This window comes from Ctenopharyngodon idella, chromosome 9 (genome assembly GCF_019924925.1).
Source record: "Ctenopharyngodon idella isolate HZGC_01 chromosome 9, HZGC01, whole genome shotgun sequence".
In the NCBI taxonomy this organism is placed as follows: domain Eukaryota; kingdom Metazoa; phylum Chordata; class Actinopteri; order Cypriniformes; family Xenocyprididae; genus Ctenopharyngodon; species Ctenopharyngodon idella.
In genome coordinates, this window is record NC_067228.1 from 27,288,241 (window position 1) to 27,311,656 (window position 23,416).

General features: G+C 35.8%; 1 protein-coding gene and 1 long non-coding RNA gene across 5 annotated transcripts in view; one reads left to right on the top strand and one right to left on the bottom strand.

The window, feature by feature from the left end:
* The window catches only part of LOC127518706 (uncharacterized), a 33,822-nt gene extending 33,365 nt beyond the window's left edge, over window positions 1–457 (bottom strand). For both annotated transcript variants that reach the window (XM_051905720.1, XM_051905719.1), the window contains exon 1: window positions 347–457. The gene's annotated coding sequence lies outside the window, so the exon portion shown is untranslated. The remainder of the gene's footprint in view (window positions 1–346) is intronic.
* Window positions 383–22,368, top strand: LOC127518709 (uncharacterized). Of its 3 annotated transcripts, XR_007931621.1 has the most exons (13): window positions 383–1,287; window positions 1,630–1,938; window positions 2,088–2,199; window positions 4,290–4,341; window positions 4,479–4,523; window positions 4,763–5,313; window positions 16,885–17,064; window positions 17,381–17,689; window positions 18,466–18,578; window positions 19,029–19,095; window positions 19,186–19,230; window positions 19,339–19,414; window positions 22,128–22,368. It is a non-coding gene; the product is annotated as an uncharacterized LOC127518709 (long non-coding RNA). The 3 variants fall into 3 exon arrangements; XR_007931622.1 differs by lacking the exons at window positions 16,885–17,064; window positions 17,381–17,689; window positions 18,466–18,578; ... (2 more) ...; window positions 19,339–19,414; window positions 22,128–22,368 and having other exon boundaries at window positions 392–806; window positions 985–1,287; window positions 4,763–6,229; XR_007931620.1 differs by lacking the exons at window positions 16,885–17,064; window positions 17,381–17,689; window positions 18,466–18,578; ... (2 more) ...; window positions 19,339–19,414; window positions 22,128–22,368 and having other exon boundaries at window positions 460–1,287; window positions 4,763–6,229.
* Window positions 22,369–23,416: the final 1,048 nt, after the last annotated feature.

The following is a 23,416-nucleotide window of genomic DNA, read 5'->3' on the forward strand; positions in this document are numbered from 1 at the left end:
ATAGCGCCCCCTTCGGGACGCAGTGCGAGTTCCCTCAAAAGGGAATGTCATAGTGTGTGTGTGTGAATTTGTCCCAGTACTCTCATGCTGCGTTCGAAATCGCCCCCTATACCCTCATTCACTATTTCCTACATTACTCCACTAATATAGTCCACTTGAAGGAGTGAATGAAACGAGACACTGAGTGCACCGGAAGGGCTGCCGATTTCGCATAGTTTGTGCTGCTGTTTAATAATCTTTTGAAATGTAGCAAACTGGCATCTCCAGTAGTAATGAATATTTATGTTGAACTAGCATGTTCAAACCTTTTAAACGATTTAATGATTCATTAAAAAGGAATTTATACCTGTATGATAATGCTGGACCAGCGCGGTTTGGAAAATGAATGGATGATTGATTCAGCTGCGGGCACCATCTCCTGGCGAGACGCGGGAATTCATTCAGCGCGCGACTCTCACAGTGCATTATGGGTATTCTCTAGCCGTTGAGCGTGCATCGGTTGTACACTCGTTATTGCGGTGCATTGTGGGATTGAATGAGTGCACTCAACATCGTCCACTATGGTTTCGGACAGCACTACAAATGGCTGTCCCCTCAAATAGTGCCCTATTTAAGGGTATAGGGGGCGATTTCGGACACAGCCTCAGTGCTGGGTTGTGTCAGGAAGGGTATCCGGCGTAAAACCTGTGCCAGATCAAGTGTGTGTGAAGCGGACCCTTCAAATGAGCGGAAATAACACAGAGAGAGAGAGAGAGAGAGAGAGAGAATGGCAAAGCAGATTTAGTTGCTTTGCCATTTACCAAACTGTATGTTCAAGAAAGTTTTGATTTCTCTTTTCTAAATTTTAAAAGTTCATACTTTTAAATATTTTATTAAATACTTTGCATTCATTCTGAGTTCATAGTGCTGTATGTACACCATTTAAAGATTACTGAAATTATTTTGATTAAAGGTTTTTGTTGTTAACTCTGATGTTCATTACAGGTATTTCAAGCACATGGATGACAGTGAAAAATACGTTTTTCCACATCATTTAGTCATTATTATGCTACTTTAGCTTCAATAAACTCATAAGCGGTCATATAGGCATTGCCCTCTGTCGTCACCTCTTCCTTTACTAGTTCAGTCTCTACAGCACATCTACAAGCCTTCAAGATACTGAGCGGACAGTAAGACAGTTTATACTCCTTCACAGCCCTTAAACTGAGTGTCCAGTTATGGCAAATTTTCAAACCAGGATTCTTCATCTGGATCTCTGTGTCGTCATTATTCTCCTGACTTACACAGGTACTGATTTAAGATCAAGATTTATTTCCTCTCCTCACTTGTTTTATGATGTCCTCGTCTTAAAGCCGATAAACAGGATGTACATTTCATAGCTAATATGAGTATAAAGCCCAACATTGTTTGATGATGGAATTATTTTCATCATTTTATCTTACCATTTAGTGTAGTTGTTGAAAAATATATTGATTGTATTGTATTTGAATGTTTTTATTTTTATCAGGTTAAAAGATTAAGAGCCATATGAACAATGTGTCTCATCAGCTTTTGCATGTGTGCATGATTTTACCATCCACTGAAGTTACTGTAAAACTGCAGTGATTGTGATTGTTGTCTTTTTATCAGATTATTCCAAATCCAATCAAGAGCAAAGGATTCGGCAGCACATCAACAAAACAGTGTTTGTGGGGGAAACAGTTACACTTCACTGCAATAAAACCCCGTTTGATGACGATTTAACATGGAAAATGAACAACTCTGTTATTTTTAGTCACGACTCCTACAGTAACAGAGCTATGACAAACTTCACCTCAAACAGGATTCACATCAACCCAGCAGTTCCAATAGAATTAAAAATACATCAAATACAAGCGTCTGATGCAGGAAACTACACCTGTTATCCAGCAGCAATAAGATGGACATTAACAATAACAGGTTATTTCATGATTTCATTTGTTGGATTTGTTTTCTTTTAAAACAAGTGTATTTATTATAGAAGAAATATAAGTAGGTTTTTAACCAGTGACTAGTATTTGAGTGCTGGTTGACTGATATCATGTGTTTGACACTTTTGTGTTTGTCAGAAAACAGACCAGCGTCACCCAAACAAATACCGCTTTACATCATCATCATCATCTCATGTTCTGGAATCATTATGGTCTTTCTGATGATCATCATCAGCATCTGCATTCACAGGTGAGAGACATTGAGTTTTGTTTGTATTTTTTTCAATTGACTTTTATGAATAACCTTCAAATATTTCCCAAGTATACACACATCACTAATTTCTATAAATCTTCATAAGTGTCACACCCATGGACTTTTGTTATGTTTGCATTCAGTTCTGTCATCTCTTGTTCTGTTCATTAGCCCTCATCATGTGTATCGTGATTAGTTAACCATCCACACCTGTTTCCACACCTGATTACATTCTCCCTCATTAGCTCCCTTATATAATCACCCTGTTCTGTTCTGTGTTGGTTGGATCTCGTCTATACGTCTTGATGTTAAGTTGTGTGAATCTACCAAACGGTATTAGATTTTATCTTGTGAATTAAACTAACCTGTTATCTGATCTTCTTCGTCGTGTTCTTGTATTTATACACAACTAGCGTGACAATAAGGGTGGTTCTTCAACTCAGGGCAATTTTATGTCCCAGGGGTTGATTCTTATTAAAACAAACAGATTTTAGCCTTTACAATATGCTACAATATTACAATATTCAATATACTACTATGCATTAATTCATACTTAACTAATGCACGGATAATCATGAGTTAATGTATGGATATACATTATCTAAATTCTTCAATAATGGTAGAGCAGCAACTAATAAAGACCATCTTATTAATATATTAAGTCATATATGAATTGCCATTAATTAAATCATCTTTTATTAACTATTAGTGTAAATAAATGTGTAAATTACACACATTTCAACCTCCCCGACCGTAAACTGATACTCTATTGCATCAAGTGTGAATCACTGATCATAATTCAAGTAAAAATATTTACTTTGCAGTGATTTTTGCAATATAGAACACAATTCAAAGCAGAATATTTTTCCAGTCAAGCAGTCCTCGCTGTCATGTCCCTTCTGTCCCATCTGCAAATTATGCCTATACAGACCCAGGCCTTTTAATATAAAATACTAAATAGTTTATAATCAAATTAATATGTTGAAATTATTTATTTACACTTTTACACAAATTATGACTGTCCCTCAGGTGTGGTGTCATTTCCATTATGACCAACAATTATGACATTAATAAGTTTTATCATAATAATAATAATTTCTATTTGATGAAGAAATTGATACGTGATGAGCGAAGAAAAAAAAGGAAAGTCTATATATTTGTAATTTAGGCCATATACAGTCAAGCTGTAATTTAGTTCAATTATGCAAGTGTGAAAATATTATTAAACTGTGAGTATTGAAGATACACATTGTAGTAATTTGGAAATGTGATATTCCAAAGGAATTATTATTTTTGGTTTTGATTTAAGAGTAAAGCAACGAAATGTTTATTTAGTAGTTAATGTTCCTATGCATATGGGTGAATTAAAAGAAAAAAAGAAGTCCTGCGTGACTTACGTAAATATACCAATATACACTACAGTGATGTGAAGAAAATAAAATCCTGCTGCGTTGTTTGAAATCAACTCTAACGTCTCCAGTCTATTCGTTGTTCGAGGGACAAGTTATCACACACATTAAGGCCTACATAAAATGCTAGCAATGAAATAAGTCTTAGTAATAAGTCTTGCCCAAATATATGGAGAAATGTCTTAAATTATTGCATAGTACTTGTTGGTGTTCATGTTTAACTGGTTATTTCAAATGTTTTCTACTGATGAAGTATGTTTATGATTCATAAAATTAAAAAAATAAATAAATAAATCTAATGTGAATAATTTGAATTACTGAAACATTTCAAAACAAAAATGTCACACAAAGACATTCATACAGAACTGACATTCAATATATTGGAGCACATTGCCATGTTCACTCTAAAAATGCTGGGTTGTTTCAACCCATGTTTGGGTCAAATATGGACAAACCCAGCCGTTGGGTTTAAAAATGTAATTTACAAATTTAAACCAACGGTTTGGTTTGTCCACATTTGACCCAAACATCGGCTGAAATAACCCAGCATTTTTTTAGTGTTCTGCATCGCTTGTGTGAAAATGCATAAATTCAATTTTGCTGTTGTTGACTAAATGTACATATATCATAATAAACTGAGCTGCATCTGTGATGTGAAAATGATTCATCATTTAACAGGAAACTGAGACAGAAGATGAACTCTGGTCACAGTGAAACAGTCAAGGAGAGTGTAAGTTTACCACACCACAGGTTACTATTCGGCACATGCAGTAGGGGATCTGTTCTTGAATTCTGAGTAAAAAGATAGTCTTGCAGTATATTTTCACCAATTTTCTTTTTCTTTCTTTCTGTGCATGATCTACATAGGTGAAGACGATCTCTCACTGTGACAAACACACAATAACAACCTGTGTAAGTCAGTTGAACTTGACACCCACCACACAGTTGAACTTGTTCACCACATCATGTCTCTTCACTGTCCCCATCTATCTCTGGCCCCAACTGCTGCAAAACAAAACAAACTGAGACACACACACTTCTTGATGGAAAAACTACTTCTTTGTAAAATCACTTTTGTTCCATCTAATTGAAAACTGGAGCTGAAATGCCTTTTGTTTGTGTTTCACTTGTTTATTCTTTGTTTTCATCAGGTCTACAGTCTTCATACAGTCTCATGAACAATAGCTTTCCTTCTCAAGACACCAGTTTATGTGTCTGCCACTCATCAGATGACCATCTCAATACAGGAAGATGTTTTTAGTAATTTTCATGGGTTAGAGCAGAAGTCTCCAAACTCAGTCCCGGAGGGCTGCTGTCCTGCAAAGTTTAGCATCAACCCCAATTAAACACACCTGAATCAGCTAATGACACTCCAAAAGACACACAAGGGTTTTTCACACTTGAAATGTTTAACTCTAAACTCTGGGTAAATGGAATCCTGGGTTATCTTGCTTCATATTTCACACTGCTCATAATTTACCCGGGGACAAAAAATTAATCCAGGGTATTCATAAGCTGATGTTTCACATTGTACATTCCTAAACCCTGGGTTAACCTTCTTATTTGCATATTTGCGGTGTCAGTGTCATTGATTGGATAAACGCAGCACGTGACCAGTTCACAGAAGCTCTAGCATTGCACATCCTCATATTGTTGACTGTACTATTGCGTTTATACTGAATGGACATTTTGGACTATAAAGGTAAGAATGAAACAGTCTCTTCTTTACTCAAATTGTTGTGTTTTCTGTCAGCATTTGACATTTATCCTCTCAAATGCTGAATTTACTGTTTATATACAATGCACAGTGTTTTCGTGACTGTCCAAAGCAGGCAAATATGAGTACGTGATTAGTTGTCTGTTGCTAAGCGTCTAGCTGTAACATTCTAACACTGCATTGTTTCAAAAGTGGTGCTAACCCTGCTCCGGAGTAGAGTTTCATGACCCTGGGTAAAAAGCGGTGCTAACCCTGCATCTAAAAGTATGAAACGTTCCTTTACCCGGGATTAAAAGCAATGTTTAGAATGGTGATAACCTGGGGTTAAGCACAGTGTGGAAAGCCCATTATATATGCTAAAATTAAAATTTTGCCTCTCTTGAGTTACATTTCAATAACTTCTGTTTAGAAAATGGTAGAGAATTATTTTTTTTTATTTTTTTTTTTATTTTTTATTGCAAACTGATTTTGTTATTTTGAGTGGTTTTCTGTTTCAACATTTCTTCCACTGTAGGTGTAGGGTGAACATTTAAACTCAAAACATGCACAAGAATGGAAGGGGTCAAGGATGACTGTGGCCAGACATAAAACTGTCATGATTCCTGTCTTGTGTTCCCCTGGCTTGCATTTAAGGACTTTTAAGTTGAAGTTTTCTGTTCCTATTGTTTCTGTGTTCAGTTCCTGTTTGTTTTGTCTGTTGTTAGTTTCTATAGTTACCCTGATTAGTTCCCACCTGTTGTTTCTTAGCCCTCGTTTGCCTTTGTATTATTTATACCCCTGCTTCAGTTGTCTTTTGTCAGTTGTTGTCTTTGTGAAGCTGTTGTGATCTTGTTCCTTGGATTTTGTTCCTGGTTTGGATTTTATTGGTTTGTGTTTTTTGAATAAAATAGCTGTAATTGGATTCTTGCCTCTCCTCATCTTTGCTGTCCCGTAACACTAACATAAGTTGTTAGTTATGGAGAAAAAATACCTGGCCTAAAAGTTGGTCTGCGTTTTAAGGTAAAGGCTCTTGCTGACATTATTGTAGTGTCTGGAGAGGATCAAGATCAACAAACCAACTTTGAATTCGAAAAGCTTTTAGCCTTTCGAACTTCTCATGTATATCTCACGTTAGGCTCCGGTCTGGCTGAAGTTTATGGCCCACTCGACAGCTCTGTTGCGAGGTGTGAGACAACTCAGATATCCATAAAACTCTCCCTCTTTGACTTCACAAAGATCTTTATCAACTCAGATCGAATTACCCTAAACCAGGCCTGAACCTCAGACGACCCAATACACACACGCACAGAAATATAGAAGGACTCTCTTTAACCCATAAGTTAAATTCCAGAAATGTATTCAGTATACTCCAGAAGAGTATCTATGTAACCCTATATGCATGTATTTCTCCCTATTATATGAGCGCAGGGGCGCCTGCAGGATTTTATCTCAGGGTACGCACAGAAATAGCAGAACTTTTTTTTTATTTTCTTTTTCTTTTTCTGTACGCAAAAACCGATTAATTCAACCATTACGTTGGTGGGAACGATTTAATGCTGACCAAATCTACTGATCGACTGTCTCTTTCCTGTTCCCCACTTAGAAAATCTGATGAACGTAACTGCACTCTGATGTGCTTGTGTAGATGCTTCGTGATTTTTTTTGTTTTGTTTTTTACGTTATCTCTGAGCGCCTTTTTCCCGAAATGTGCGTATTGTTTTCAGAGAAACGTGATTAACGAAAAACGAAGCCTCACATTGTTTCCAGTCACGTGAATGCTTCACTTTGCGTGTCAGAATGTTTGAGCCCAGACCACTACTATATGAAAGTTCGTCCATTTACTAACATTTTAAATATATAACCCTGTAGCCTATATTACATTTATCATATGTTCTGTCATAGAAACAGTATAAAAACAATAAAATAAAATATTAAAATATAATAAATATAAATATAATAAAAAATTAATGTTCTCAGCATGACCCATGGAATCTATTAAGACTAATCTCAGTACAATAGGTCACATTTTTATAAAGCTATTAGCATTTTTTTTTTTTTAATTTTATTATAGCATTTGACCACAAGGAGGCGCTGTCTCAAAGCCTTTTGAGTACCTTCAGAGCATGGTGCCGATGACACATACTGAGTTTCGTAATGGTACACCAATGCATTCATAAAACACAGCATTTTTATCATAATACTGTATTGTAGTTAATGGCAATTTCATGTTTTGTTTAATTATAGCGCCACCAAGAGGGGCAATCACACCACTTTTTTTTATGTGTCCTCAGAGTGAGCCCATACATGTGTATTTCAAATTTGGTGAAAATATCTCATTTCGTTTCAGAGTTATAGACATTTACAGGTGCATCTCAATAAATTAGAATATCATGAAAAAGTTTTTTTTTTTTTTTTTTTTTCTGTAATTTAATGCAAAAAGTAAAACTTAAATATGTCTAATAAATCTAGAATATAAAGTAAAATATTTCCAGACTTTTTTGTTTTCATTTTGATGATTACAGCTTGCTGCTCATCAAAATAAAAAAATCAGTATCTCAAATTATTGGAATATTTAATTTCAAGTTCTATTAAATTACCATTCTTAGGGTATAAATGCTGGGTTTAGGTCAGTAATCCCAACAGCAATCATGGGGAAGTCTGCTGACTTGACAGTTGTCCAGAAGACGATCATCAAGACCCTCTACAATGAGGGTAAGCCACAGAGGGTCATTGCTGAAAGGGCTGGCTGTTCGCAGAGTGCTGTGCAAAAAGAATATTCATGGAAAGTTGACTGGAAGGAAAAAGTGTGGTAGGAAAAGGTGTACAAGTGAAAGGAATGACTGAGGCTTGAGAAGATTGTCAGGCGAAGTCAATTTAAGAACTTAGGAGAGCTTCAAAAGGAGTGGACTGAAGCTGGAGTCAAGACCCACCGCACACAGACGTCTTCAGGAAATGGGCTACAACTGTCACATTCCACGTACCAAGCCACTTCTGAACCAAAGACAATATCAGAAGCGTCTTACCTGGTCTAACTAGAAAAAGAACTGGACTGTTGCTCAGTGGTCCAAAGTCCTCTTTTCATTTGGAAATCAAGGTCCCAGAATCTGGAGGAAGAGTGGAGAGGCACAGAAACCATGTTGCTTGAAGTCCAGTGTGAAGTTTCCACAGTCAGTGATGATTTGGCTGCCATGTCATCTGCTGGTGTTGGTCCACTGTGTTTTCTGAAGTCAACCGTCAACGCAGCCATCTACCAGGAAATTTTAGAGCACTTCATGCTTCCTTCTGCTGACAAGCTTTATGGAGATGCTGATTTCATTTTCCAGCAGGATTTGGCACCTGCCCACACTGCCAAAGGTACCAAAAGCTGGTTCAATGACCATGGTGTTACTGTGCTTGATTGGCCAGCAAACTCGCCTGACCTGTCAGAAAAATGGGGTATTGTCAAGAGGAAGATGAGAGACACCAGACCCAACAATGCAGATGACCTGAAGGCCGCTATCAAAACAACCTGGGCTTCCATTACACCTGAGCAATGCCACAGGCTGATTGCCTCCATGCCACACCGCATTGATGCAGTAATTCATGCAAAAGGAGGCCCAACCAAGTATTGAGTGCATAGAAATGAACATACTTTTCAGAAGCCTGATATTTCTATTTAAAATATCCTTTTTTTATTGATCTTATGAAGTATTCTAATTTATTGAGATAGTGAATTGGTGGGGTTTTTTTTAAATGTGAGCCAAAATCATCACAATTAAAAGAACCAAAGACTTAAAGTACTTCAGTCTGTGCACTGAATTTATTTAATACACGAGTTCCACGATTTGAGTTGAATTACTGAAATAAATTAACTTTTCCACGACATTCTAATTTATTGAGATGCACCTGTCTATGTATGAGAACATAAAAAATGACCCATGGATGACTTTGTTTTGATTTTTTTGCCACTTCCTATCAAAATTTTGACATTTGGGCTTTGACATTTTGTAATCAACTAAGGTGTGTTTCCTACGTTGGTTTCGTCTCGATCAGAGTAACGGTTTCGAAGATATTCGCAATTGTTTTTTAAGTGCTAAATCACCAGTTCGCACAAACCATAAGGCGAAACCTAGCATGTTTGGTATCGTTGGACTCGGCAAGGATTCGGGAGTCTAAGGAATATTACTCCCGTGAAAATAAGTCAACCACATCAGAAGTTATAAGCATATTAAAAAAAATTCTCCACTAGGTAGCGCTGGTCCGAAACTTCTCAGGCTCCTTCAGGGCATTGTGCTGATGACACATACCGAGTTTCGTAACGATGCACTAATGCGTTCATAAAATACAGCATTTTAGCACAAAATGCAAAATTGCCGACGGCCAAAATGGCCGATATAAAATTGCATATCATTTGACTTGGCATGATGCCCCGAATCTAACGAGCCCGAGGGGAACACTGGGGGTAGATGCCCTAGCCTTGGCAGTAGTACTGGCCAAAATTCAAGACTCACAAGCCAGAGTCCTGTTTATAGCTCCCAATTGGCCCCTCCAGCTGTGGATGCCATCTCTCTGGTTGCGTTGCAGCTAGAGCCCCTTCACAGTGGTACTTGATGTTGACTGCTGGGAAAGACTCTATTGCTGGTGCCAGTCTAAGGATATCAGTTTAATGTGACTTCCTCAGTTATGTCTTTTCTTCATTTCCTTTTAGAAGGGGGTCTTAATTATTGGATATTATTATGAAAATGTTGCCAATTATTACTCCCATTATTACACTTCTTTTTTCATTACATGAATAAGACCCATGTATGGCTATTTTAACCCACATATTGCATAAAGTAAAATGGTATATCAATTCATTCTGTTATATATTTCATAACATAGTTGAGAATCATCTTTAAAAAAAGTTTGGTTAAAACAAAATCCTAAAGCCTAAAAATTGATTGGTGAATAAGAAAAATCCCATGCCTATACAGGTCATTTCATGTCATTTTATTTTTTAAACAACTTAGTCCTGGTGTCCACTACAGAGGACATAGCCTAACATATGAATAAAATATAATTTTTCAAAAATTTTTTTTTTTTTTTTTTTTTTTTTTCATTTGTTGCTCTAAACAATGTAATGACATGAAAAAATACCAGGAGGATATAAAACTAACAAAAGGTGTTAGTAGTGGAGAAAAATACTCGGCCTAAAAGTTGTTTACTGTTTTAAGACGAATGGTCCTTCCTTGCTGACTTTTAAAAAAACTAATAAACAACAGAACGATTGCTTGATCATCACATATCTTCATGCAGACGCTCATGTTTATTGTAGTCTGTGCAAAAGTCAGCAGAGATTGAGAATGTGAACTTGTGATGGTCTCAGAGATGCAGCACCTCCCCTTTGTGGTTAATGAGTGAAGAGGAATTTAGTGGTTAATTGTGATTTCGCTTAGTTTTTATCCTCAGTAATACCAGGAGGTCAAATGTAAAGTTGTCATCAGTTACACATTATCTATGATTTCAGATACTGCACACACTTATTTTGTAGTATCTAAAAATGTCCTTGATAAGTGGTCATCTTTCATTGTGTTATGCTGGTGTGTGGATAGTTGTGGATAAAATCTAAATAAAGATATTATTTATTTCCTTTCCTTTCGTCTCATGATTCAGTCTAACCTTACAAAAATGGTGTTTGTCTCAATATGAAAATAAGTATTTCCAATCAGCTGGTCATTGCTGCAATAAATAACCCATCTGACTATGCTAATGTACACACATGCTAGTTGCACGGCTACTTACCAAATTAATATGGCAATGTGAAACAGTTTAAATTATTTCATTATGTAATTGATTAGATTAAAGTTTGAAGAGCTTTCAAACTGTGAACTGTTTTTGTTTATTTGCAAAGATTGTGAAGTGTTCTTGGTCATGAGAAACATTTTGAGCAATCAGCTTTGTGTGGTTAGTTATTCCGGCCACACAAACATGCTTCCTGCTTTACTGTTCCTATGAAACATGACTGCAGCACTATAGAAAACAAGCTAATGTTATAAGTTTACATACTTACTAGTTTCAGAATTTATTTGAAATTGAATGCTCATGAATTGAATGAATCTCATATGTGTAAAACTAATGTCACATCAGTGTTTTAGGTGCACAGTGCGTTCTATGTCGATGACGTCAAATGGTTGCACTCACTGAGCTACTGACACTGTCCTATTGCTATTTTTACCGCAACACAACTCGGAATATAATATACGATGCCACATTGTGCAGCTTTTGGTTGTAATTTTCAGTTGATTAGCCACAAGAGAAGCGATGTAAGTCTTCACTGCTTTACTAGTGAAAAGAGGAGAAAAGAATGGGAAATTGTGCAGAATGTGGAAGAATAAAACTTCCTAAAGATCCACGTCTTTGTTCTCTTCACTTTAACCCTGATGCCTTTGAGGCTTTTTATCTGTATGTCTTGGTGCAACGGTAATCTAGTAACGCATACAGGTCTTAATATCCACAGGGTTCCTGTTAAAATCCGATCAGCCTTTTCAATTTGAGCCAGAGCGCAAAATTAGCGAGGATGAAAACATCAAAGCTGTGCAATGTCTCTGTGGCTGTTCGAACTAATGTTGTATTATTGACGCATTAAAATCGTCTGATCACCTTAAAGGGTTAGTTCACTCAAAAATGAAAATAATGTCATTTATTACTCACCCTCATGTCGTTCTACACCCATAAGACCTTCGTTCATCTTCGGAACACAAATTAAGATATTTTTGATTAAATCCGATGGCTCAGCGAGGCCTGCATAGACAGCAATGGTACTTCCTCTCTCAAGATCCATAAAGGTACTAAAAACATATTTAAATCAGTTCATGTGAGTTCAGTGGTTCTACCTTTATATTATAAAGCGACGAGAATATTTTTTGTGAGCCAAAAAAAAAGCAAAATAAGTGATGGCCGATTTCAAAACACTGCTCCGGAGCGTTATGAATCTTTTGAGTCGAATTAGTGATTCGGATCGCATGTCAAACCACCAAACTGCTGAAATCACGTGACTTTGGCACTCCGAACCACTGATTTCATTCGTAAAGCTCCAAAGCTTCATGAAGCAGTGTTTTGAAATTGGCCATCATTAGATACTGTTAAAAGTCATTATTTTGTTTTTTTGGCGCACAAAAAATATTGTCGTCGCTTTATAATATTAAGGTAGAAACAATGTACTCATATGAACTGTTTTAAATATGTTTTAAGTACCTTTATGGATTTTAAGAGAGCAAGTACCATTGCTGTCTATGCAGGCCTCACTGAGCCATCGGATTTAACCCCTTCAGACCTGAATTATGTTCCACTGAGCAAAAAAAAAAAAAAATTATCCACTTGATACTTGCTCTTCTTTAATGTATAAATGAGTCTAAAAAAAAGATTTGTGCAAACTCATTTTTTTATTAGATTTTTTTCATGTCCACTACAATAGACATCAGGGCTTAAGCAACAAAAAATTTGTTATATTTTAACCATACAGTTCTTATGAGCTAGAGTTCACAATATGTGAACTATAGCATTGAAGATTTTGAAAATAACATAATAGATAATAGATGCATTGTATTGAATGGGAAGACCCATGTATGGCTGTTTTAACCCACATATTACATAAAGTAAAATGGTATATCAATTCATTCCGTTATATCTTTCATAACATAGTTGAGAATCATCTTTAAACAAAGTTTGGTTAAAGAAAATCCTAAAGCCTAAAAATTGATTGGTGAATAAGAAAAATCCCATGCCTATACAGGTCATTTCATGCCATTTTATTTTTTAAACAACTTAGTCCTGGTGTCCACTATAGAGGACATAGCATAACATATGAATAAAATATAATTTTTCAAAAATGTTTTTTTTTTTTTTTCATTAGTTTCATATGCTCTAAACAATGTAATGACATGAAAAAATACCAGGAGGATATAAAACTAACAAAAGGTGTTAGTAGTGGAGAAAAATACTCGGCCTAAAAGTTGTTTACTGTTTTAAGACGAATGGTCCTTCCTTGCTGACTTTTAAAGAAACTAATAAAAATTGATTAGTTTGAAGAGCTTTCAAACTGTGAACTGTTTTTGTTTATTTGCAAAGATTGTGACGTGTGCTTGGTCATGAGAAACATTTTGAGCAATCAGCTTTGTGTGGTTAGTTATTCCGGCCACACAAACATGCTTCCTGCTTTACTGTTCCTATAGAGAAACATGACTGCAGTACTATAGAAAACAAGCTAATGTTATAAGTTTACATACTTACATACTAGTTTCAGAATTTATTTGAAATTGAATGCTCATGAATTTAATGAATCTCATATGTGTGAAACTAATGTCACATCAGTAACATGTATGGCTTAATATGACGTAAATGATGTCTCTTACTGAAATTTGTAGTAGAAAACCCATGAAAGATTTACGTTATTTAAAAAATCAATGGGCGGCAACATTGTGTTTAGGTGCACAGTGCGTTCTATGTCGATGACGTCAAATGGTTGCACTCACTGAGCTACTGACACTGTCCTATTGCTATTTTTACCGCAACACAACTCGGAATATAATATACGATGCCACATTGTGCAGATTTTGGTTGTAATTTTCAGTTGATGAGCCACAAGAGAAGCGATGTAAGTCTTCACTGCTTTACTAGTGAAAAGAGGAGAAAAGAATGGGAAGTTGTGCAGAATGTGGAAGAATAAAACTTCCTAAAGATCTGCGTCTTTGTTCTCTTCATTTTAGCCCTGATGCCTTTGAGGCTTTTTATCTGTATGTTTTGGTGCAACGGTAATCTAGTAACGCATACAGGTATTAATATCCGCATGGTTCCTTTTAAAATCCGATCAGCCTTTTCAATTTGAGCCAGAGCGCAAAATTAGCGAGGATGAAAACATCAAAGCTGTGCAATGTCTCTGTGGCTGTTCGAACTAATGTTGTATTATTGACGCATTAAAATCGTCTGATCACCTTAAAGGGTTAGTTCACTCAAAAATGAAAATAATGTCATTTATTACTCACCCTCATGTCGTTCTACACCCATAAGACCTTCGTTCATCTTCGGAACACAAATTAAGATATTTTTGATTAAATCCGATGGCTCAGCGAGGCCTGCATAGACAGCAATGGTACTTCCTCTCTCAAGATCCATAAAGGTACTAAAAACATATTTAAATCAGTTCATGTGAGTTCAGTGGTTCTACCTTTATATTATAAAGCGACAAGAATATTTTTTGTGAGCCAAAAAAACCAAATAAGTGATGGCCGATTTCAAAACACTGCTCCGGAGCGTTATGAATCTTTTGAGTCGAATTAGTGATTCGGATCGCATGTCAAACCACCAAACTGCTGAAATCGCGTGACTTTGGCGCTCCGAACCACTGATTCCATTCGTAAAGCTCCAAAGCTTCATGAAGCAGTGTTTTGAAATTGGCCATCATTAGATATTGTTAAAAAGTCGTTATTTTGTTTTTTTGGTGCACAAAAAATATTGTCGTCGCTTTATAATATTAAGGTAGAACCAATATACTCACATGAACTGTTTTAAATATGGTTTAAGTACCTTTATGGATCTTAAGAGAGCAAGTACCATTGCTGTCTATGCAGAGCAATGCAATAAGAATGCAGAGAAAATGTAAGATGATCAGATGAATTCTCAAAAAACCTGTTTTATTATTTTTGTTGTTTGCAGTGGGTGAATGGGAATATGTGTGTATATGTCTCTGTGTGTTTGTGGGTGTGTTGTGTGTACTTGCTGTTTTTGATAAATATATGATTGTGTGCATATAGCATCAGGGCGTGTGTGTGTGTGTGTGTGTGTGATTTTGTGTGTGTGTGTTGCAGTGTATGCAATCATTTCACATTTGCTATTTCTGTTTTTCACTAAAACTAATGAAAAACTGAATGACAGCTTATGATCACAACATAGAAGACAGAATCAGAAGGAAAAAAATAATAATAATAATAATTTGATTAAGACCTAATGTCCATTGTGATGGACATCAAACATAAAAAAAATCCTGTGTTCTTCAGCTCTGAAAGATTTTCAAATTAACTTTTAATATTATCACTTGATATTATTAAGATTATAATGTGCAAGTTGATGATGCCATGAACATAGATCTTCATATAAAAGATAAAAAAGGAGGTCCTCCTCCTCCTGTCTAGTTGGTTAGCCATGCCTGTCTTTTGTGATGCCTGAAGCACAATCAGATTAAGTTATGGGTCATTCTTTCATTGTGATTAGTAGATCAGGGACCAATCAGTGACTAGGCAGTACTAATATTATAAAAACATAAAATGTTATTGGTTTAAACCAAAATCCATGTGATGTCCATTCCAATGGACTCAGGGTCTGATATCTTAATTTGTGTTCCGAAGATGAACGAAGGTCTTACGGGTGTAGAACAACATGAAGGTGAGTAATTAATGACTTTTTATTTTGGGGTGAACTAACATACACACAGTTTATGCGATCACAGATATCTAAAGCAGTAAAGACTTACATCGCTTCTCTTGTGGCTCATCGACTGAAAGCTTGCAACCAAAAGCTGCACAATGTGGCATCGTATATTATATTCCGAGTTGTGTTGCGGTAAAAATAGCAATAGGACAGTGTCAGTCGCTCAGTGAGTGCAACCATTTGACGTCATCGACATAGAACGCTCTAAACAAAATGGCACCGCCCATTGTCCAAACGAACCAAATATGTCATGGATTTTTTAAATACTGTAAATCTTTCATGGGTTTTCTACTAACTACATATTTCAAAAAGAGACATCATTTACGTTATATTAAGTCATACAAGTCTTAACACGAGGGGTTCCCTCTTAAGAACTAGTCTGATAAGCAGTTTGCCAAGGAGTAGGCTAATGAGTCTTATTTTTCAGATTCAAATTAAATCTACGGTTTTATTTAACTGACTTAAAGTTAAGACCAGTCTTGATTAGGCTGTAAATTTGGTTGACAAAGGTAAAGACATTTCAGATGTCTATTGAGAAAAGCCTTAATAAAAGCTGCAGAGCTTTTTGAGGTAAAAAGCAGAGCAATACTCAGTTTCAAGAGTAATATACAGCAGTACAAGCCATAGCAGAAATATAACAGAGAAAAGAAGAATAGAATTTTTTTGTAAAAAATAAAAAATCGTAGTATTTTTAGTATATATAAAAAAAACTATTTAGCAAGTAAACACAAAGAAGAACATGAACAAGCGTGAGCTGTTTAATACGACAAATGAACATGGTAGACAGTGACAGGATGTGACAGTTCTGCTGTGGAAAATGTGCTCTGTGGTTTCACTGGTCACTGCAGACAAGAGCACAAAACTAATCAGATTATATTGTATACCTTACATTACCATCCATTATATAAGTAATGTATATGTGAGCACTGTATTTAGGTGAACTGTGTTTGCATTTACCTGTTTAATAATTATTCTTCAGCATTGTTGTTTAAAGACTGCATTAAAAAAAAAAAAACATGATTACTGTAGACTATATTCTGTGTAACTGCTTTTTATGTCCAATAATCTGCTACTGTACAAAATGTTTTTAAGTATATTCTCATCAGCTGTCTTATAGGCATTGCCCTCTGTCTTCAGTTCTTCCTTTACTAGTTCAGTCTCTACAGCACGTCTACAAGCCTTCAAGATACTGAGCGGACAGTAAGACATTTTATACTCTTCACAGCCCTTAAACTGAGTGTCCTGGTATGGCAAATTTTCAAACCAGGATTCTTCATCTGGATCTCTGTGTCGTCATTATTCTCCTGACTTACACAGGTACTGATTTAAGATCAAGATTTATTTCCCCTCCTCACTTGTTTTATGATTTCTCAAAGCTGATAAATACGATGTACTCGTTGCATGTTGGTATGTGTATAAAGCATTAACATAGTTTGATGACTAAATAATAATATTATTTAACATTTTACAATTTAGCAGAGTTGTTGAAAAAAATTATTTGTATTCTAATGTGTTTTTTTGTCAGGTTTAAGTAAGTTGATAGAACCATTGGTCACAAAGCTTTTGTGAAGAGCAGTCCAATGCAGTTATTGTGAAACTGCAGTGACTGTGATTTTCTGTGTCTTTTCATCAGATTATTCCAAATCAAATCAAGAGCAAAGGATTCGGCAGCACATCAACAAAACAGTGTTTGTGGGAGAAACAGTTACACTTCACTGCAACAAAACCCCAGTTGATGAACATTTAATATGGAACATGAACAACTCTGTTATTTTTAGTCATGACTCCTACAGTAACAGAACTATGACAAACTTCAGCTCAAACAGGATTCACATCAACCCAGGAGTTCCAAGAGAATTAAAAATACATCAAATACAAGCATCTGATGCAGGAAACTACACATGTTATCCAGCAGCAATAAGATGGACATTAACAATAACAGGTTATTCCATGATTTCATTTGTTGAATTTGTTTTCTTTAAAAACAAGTAAAGTACATTTAGTACAGAAGAAGTATAAGTATGTTTGTAACCAGTGTATCTAGTAGACCAACCACATTCCTGGAGGCCCCCCAACACTGCATGTTTTCCCTGTCTCCTTAATCAAACACACCTGATTCAGATCATCAGCTCATTAGAGACTCCAAGACCTGAAATGGGCAAAGCCACTGGAAGGCAAGCCTGCAACCTTTAGCCAAAAAAGCGTAACGGCTAACGCTAACGCTCCCCCTCTGGCGATACGCAGGGAAGGAGACAAGAGGCTGTTTTTTGAATGGATGTCAATGGATGAGAGGCTTCACTATGCTGATTAAACAGCTTTTGTAGGGGAACTAGCTAGTCATTTAATTAATCGACAGCCTGTTTGCTAATCTTCAGCATGTTTTACACTAAACAATACTTTCATTGGGAACTATATGTAGATTTTAGCTTGATAAAAATGTATTTTTTTTTAAGAGAAGGCAGACTAGGAAATGTTGCGACTGATGTCACTGCCATTACACGATAGGCTGAGAGGTTCCACACGTGATTAAGTTAGCCGTTCTCTAATGGTAAGAGATACAGACCGTCTCATCTCCCTATACAATTTCTGGAAATGGGTGTGTCAGATAAAGGAGAGATGCAAAATGTGCAGTGTTGGGGGGCCTCCAGGAAAGTGGTTGGGAACCACTGTAGTAGAGTGCTGGTTGACTGATATCGTTGACTCTTTTGTGTCTGTCAGAAAACAGACCAGCGTCACCCAATCAAATGTCGCTCTATCATCATCATCATCATCTCATGTTCTGGAGTCATTATGGTCTTTCTGATAATCACCATCAGCTTCTGCATTCACAGGTGAGAGATTTATTTATTGTTTTCTACTTTTTACATGATTCAAATGTTTATTTGGCAGTGTCTATGTAAAATGAGTGGAAATAGTCAGCTTTGTCAGCAAAAGTTATTAACTTTGCCAGCAACTGGTTACATATTTTACCTTTAGCACAAATAGCTTTTCACTTGTATTTACATTTTGTTTGAATATATCATCTATCAGAATTTGCACTTCTTATTAACAAGATCTCAGTGCAAACACTCAGTGTAAATAGTATCTACCATTTTTACACTTTGTAATGCATAAATAGCACCTGACATACCCTTATGTATAGATGTGAGCCTATTCTTTTAGATATTGACTTTATTTCAGTTTCATCACACTGAATTGTTAATGGGCAAATGAAGTAAACTTGTGTGAAAAGTGTGTTTTAAGAGACATTCTGTTCTCCAAATGCTACATCATTGTAACAGGAAAATGAGGCAGAAGATCAGCTCTGGTTCAGATAAGAAGGATGTTAGTGCATTCACCACACCTCAGGTTATTATTGGGCTTCTATATCTGTTACTGGTTTGAGAAATTAAACGTGTTATGATATGTTTTCTTACTCTTTGTGCTTGATCTGCATAGATGAAGATGATCTCTCACTGTGACAAACACACAATAACAGCCTGTGTAAGTTTTATTAATCAATTATATGATAATTTATGAATTGCACAGCAGAGTTTTAAACAGAAGCTGAAATGTTGTTTGTGTCTCACTTGTTTTTTTGTTTTTTAACAGGTCTACAGTCAGTTTCATGAACATGATCTTTCCTCCTCAAGACACCACCCAGATAGCATGGTGACATTGATACAATGTTGAGTTTTGATCCAAACCATCATTTTGGTTGAGACTGACATTTTAATGTTTAGTGTATGTTGGATCAGCATTGAAATTTTGATGAAAGTTGATGGCACACATGGGTGAAGATAGTGACATTGAACTAACAGTGATTTGTAGCTGATGACTACAAGATCCTGCAGGCATGTATCTGTGCAGAACACTAGTGGGTGTTTTTCAGTCAGTGGGGCGTATCAGTTCATTTTCACTTGCTTTACCTGATTTGCTCTAATCCACTGGGGGCTTGGTTTGGGGGTGGGCCCTCATGATTTTAACAAGTCTATAGAAAAATGGTTGAAAAACACCAATTGTAGTTAGAAAATGCGCACTGATTGGTAATCACCCATTTTTGGTTCTGCATGTGCACTTCTCAGTATAGTCTAATCAATTTCTTCTCATTAGGGAGAAAACACAGGTGCATCCTATACAGAGTCTTGTTTGTTGAACCACCTGACTTCTCTGGGTTTCAAACAATGTTGCATCTTTCTTATTTCTGTTTTTTTGTGCTTGTTATTTGCATTTGATTTGCTGAATCTATTTTTTAAAAAATTATTAAATTCTTAAAGTGCATGCATCTTGCTTTAATCATAAAATTCTTAATATATATTACTAAAGTTCCTACATTTCTTGAAGTGCAAGTGACATGAACATGAACAAGAATATCATACTTTACACATAGCCCACATATTGCATCAATTACTCAATGCTTGCAGAGCACCTTGCCTTCTTTCTTTTAAGTGGGATGAAGGCAGATAAGGATGGACAGTTTATAAAAAAAAAAAAAAAAAAAAGCACCCTCTTGATAATAAATGTGACATTGATTGGGTGCGTCTCAAACCGATGGCTGCATCCTCCGAAGGCAGCATATCTCGGCTGCCACGTCATCAAACATCGCTGAAGGCCGTCTCAATCAGAAGGATCCTTAAAAGGCAACTTCATTTCGCGTCCTATGTTCAGCTGATTTTGAAGGGTGCATGATGTATCCTTCGCGACGTTCAATCACCCACAATCCTTTGTAGACATTCCAATTCATGAAAATAAATGGACGGAAAATGAGTCTGTATTGAGCTTGTCTGAATTTATTATGAAACGTAAGACAAAAATAATGTTTTCAGACATGAAAGCATAGATGTTATCTTTTGTTTTGGTGTAAATTACTCACTTAACACTGAACTGCCAATAATGTAAGCCACTGGGAGACTACAGACGGCTGTGATTCATTGTATTGCATTAATAGACAGCCAGATAATAGAAAGATTTATAATATAAAGTATTTTTCCAAAATTAAGTTTTATTAGTATTTTCGTGCCATGATGGTGGGGGAGGGAACATGTGTGAGATGTATTCCAGAATCTGTATTAAATTTGAGGAATATAACATCTCCATTCATTTTAGCCTATTCCTACTGAAACACACACACACAAAACTACACCTTGGGCCTCATTTATAAAATGTTGCGCAGAAACCGTCCTAAATTTGATCTTACGATCATTTCTCAGATGTGCGTATGTGTGATTTATAGAATGAACGTACACACAGAAAACGAGCGTACGCCTCTCTTTCAGATGTGAAATCTATAAATCGCAAATGATCTTGAACGCAGCTGAATGGTTTCAGTTCCCCACGTTGTAAACAACACCTAATTAATGTCATTTACATATAAAAGATCAACAGTAATCGTCCAAATCCTTAGCGAGCTGCAAGAATAGCTTAAATTTCCAAAAACCCTGCAGTAATCTGACAATGAAAAGTGTGTACGTCTGCTCAGACCCTGACGTGGCTTTAAGCACTTTTCCACGTCAAAGACCATTTTTATAAATATGAGCACTGGCGTGGATTTAAGCGTATACGCACACTCTAAGATCAAATCTGTGTGTACGCACGCTTTATAAATGAGGCCCCTTGTGTTTGAGAAAGTGACTGACATGGCTATTTTGTGATATTTAAACAGATTAAGGTCTACATTAGGTGAATCGGCAGCTTTAAAGAATTTTTCATCAAAAAAAAAAAAAAACTAAGCTCTTTTATTCTACAAGATAAACTTAAATGCTATGTAGTATCACAAAAAATGAACTGAGATTTATGTAATGGCCATAGTTCAGAGGTGTTTATTCCTCTTCATGAGGAGTTTAGCTCCAACACACCTGCCTGGAAGGTTTCATTGATCCTAATGACCTTGATTAGTGGCTAAAGGTGTGTTTAATTAGGAATGGAGATAAACTTGGGTGGAAAGATTGGACACCTTCCCATGTTATTGAAGTGATAAATAGATATACATAATTTAATAGTATTATAAATATAGTTAATAAAAAATGAATCATATTGTGTTTAGCATATTAACATTATTGAATGTGATTGTAAAACATTTTCAGCTAGTTAAACTTAGAAATGAAAGTTCACCTGCTGCCTTGAAAAAATGTGAGTTAACTCAACTTGAAGATAATCTTTGTTTCAACTCACAAATAGTCAAGACAATGCATTACTTTAAGTTTAAATTTTAACTTAAAGTAATGCGTTGTCTTGACTATTTTTGAGTTGAAACAAAGCTTATCTTCAAGTTGAGTTAACTCACATTTTTAAGGCAGCAGGTGAACTTACATTTCTAAGTTTAACTAGCTGAAAATGTTTCACAGTGATGTATGACAACTGAATTGACTTGTTCTTAAGTAACATCATGCTTTCTTCTTCAGATTTCAGAGAACCCAAAGGAAAAGAGGCAGTTGTCTGATGCAAGCCAGATTTTGAAAACTTGAGCCACTGGACCTCTTGTATTTATGATGACATAAGACTTCTGAAAGTAATGTTATTTTTAAAGGTTGTAATGCTTTTGTCCTTTTTGCCCCTTTTATTTTCTATCTCTTTGTCATTGATTGTTAAACTGTCAAATAAATAAGTGACTCAACTGCTGGAAAGGTGTCATTTATGTTTTAAAAGGTTTTCCCCAAACTTTGAAATGGTCAGAAATTTGTGGACATACCATTGAAGTGTAGCTTAATGTTGTTTCAAAATTTACTTGCAACAGATCTCAACATTATTTTATGTTGACATTTCAGTTGTATTTTCAATGTTTTAACAAAAGTGATTTAGAGTCAACATAACATTAACGTTGGCCAAATAATATTTACCAATAATTTATTTGTTAATTTATTTTTGTTAATTCAATGTCATTACCATTGATTGTTTTGTTGAAATCTCACTACTGTTTTAACATTAATTGTGGGTGCAAAAGTGATATTGAGCCAACATCAATTCATAATGTTGATTAAATGTCATTACCATTGATTGTTTTATTGAAATCTCACCATTGTTTCAACAATAATTGTGGGTGCAAAAGTGATATTGAACCAACATTAATTCATGTTGCAAAAATGATATTAAACCAACATCACTGTAATGTTAATTCAATGCAATTAGCATTGATGCATCAACACTGACTCAACATTGTTTCTGTGATTACATGCTATCTGGGCAGTTTATGTGTCTGCCACTCATCAGATTGAGCATCTCAATACAGGAAGATGTTTTTAGTCATTTTCATGGGTTAAATAAAGGGACCATCATCATAATAAGTACAGTCTCAGATGTTCTGTATGTGTCTGTTCTTTTTTTTCAATCAATAATCAACAAAAGTGTTATAGCATAGTGTAACAATAGGATTTTGGGGTTAATGTAGTTTGTTAAACCTGTTTTTCAAAGGACACTCCAAAGGACACTTAGAGCCGACTTCGGCTGTGGCTGGATGTAACCGATTGGCGAGATGTGCTGCTTGCAGTCAGGGATGAGTTGAAAATGGAAACGTGAGGTCGGACACTTTCTGCTTCCCATAGTGATGCTTGCACTGTGTTTGTGTACTTTATCACAGAGGAAGTGGATCAGATGCAATATTTGTCAAATACACAGAGGTTTCAGATGTTTTCATGAAGCAACAGAAACACTTTTCATTTAGTACTTTATGTTCTGCTTAATACATTGTCATATG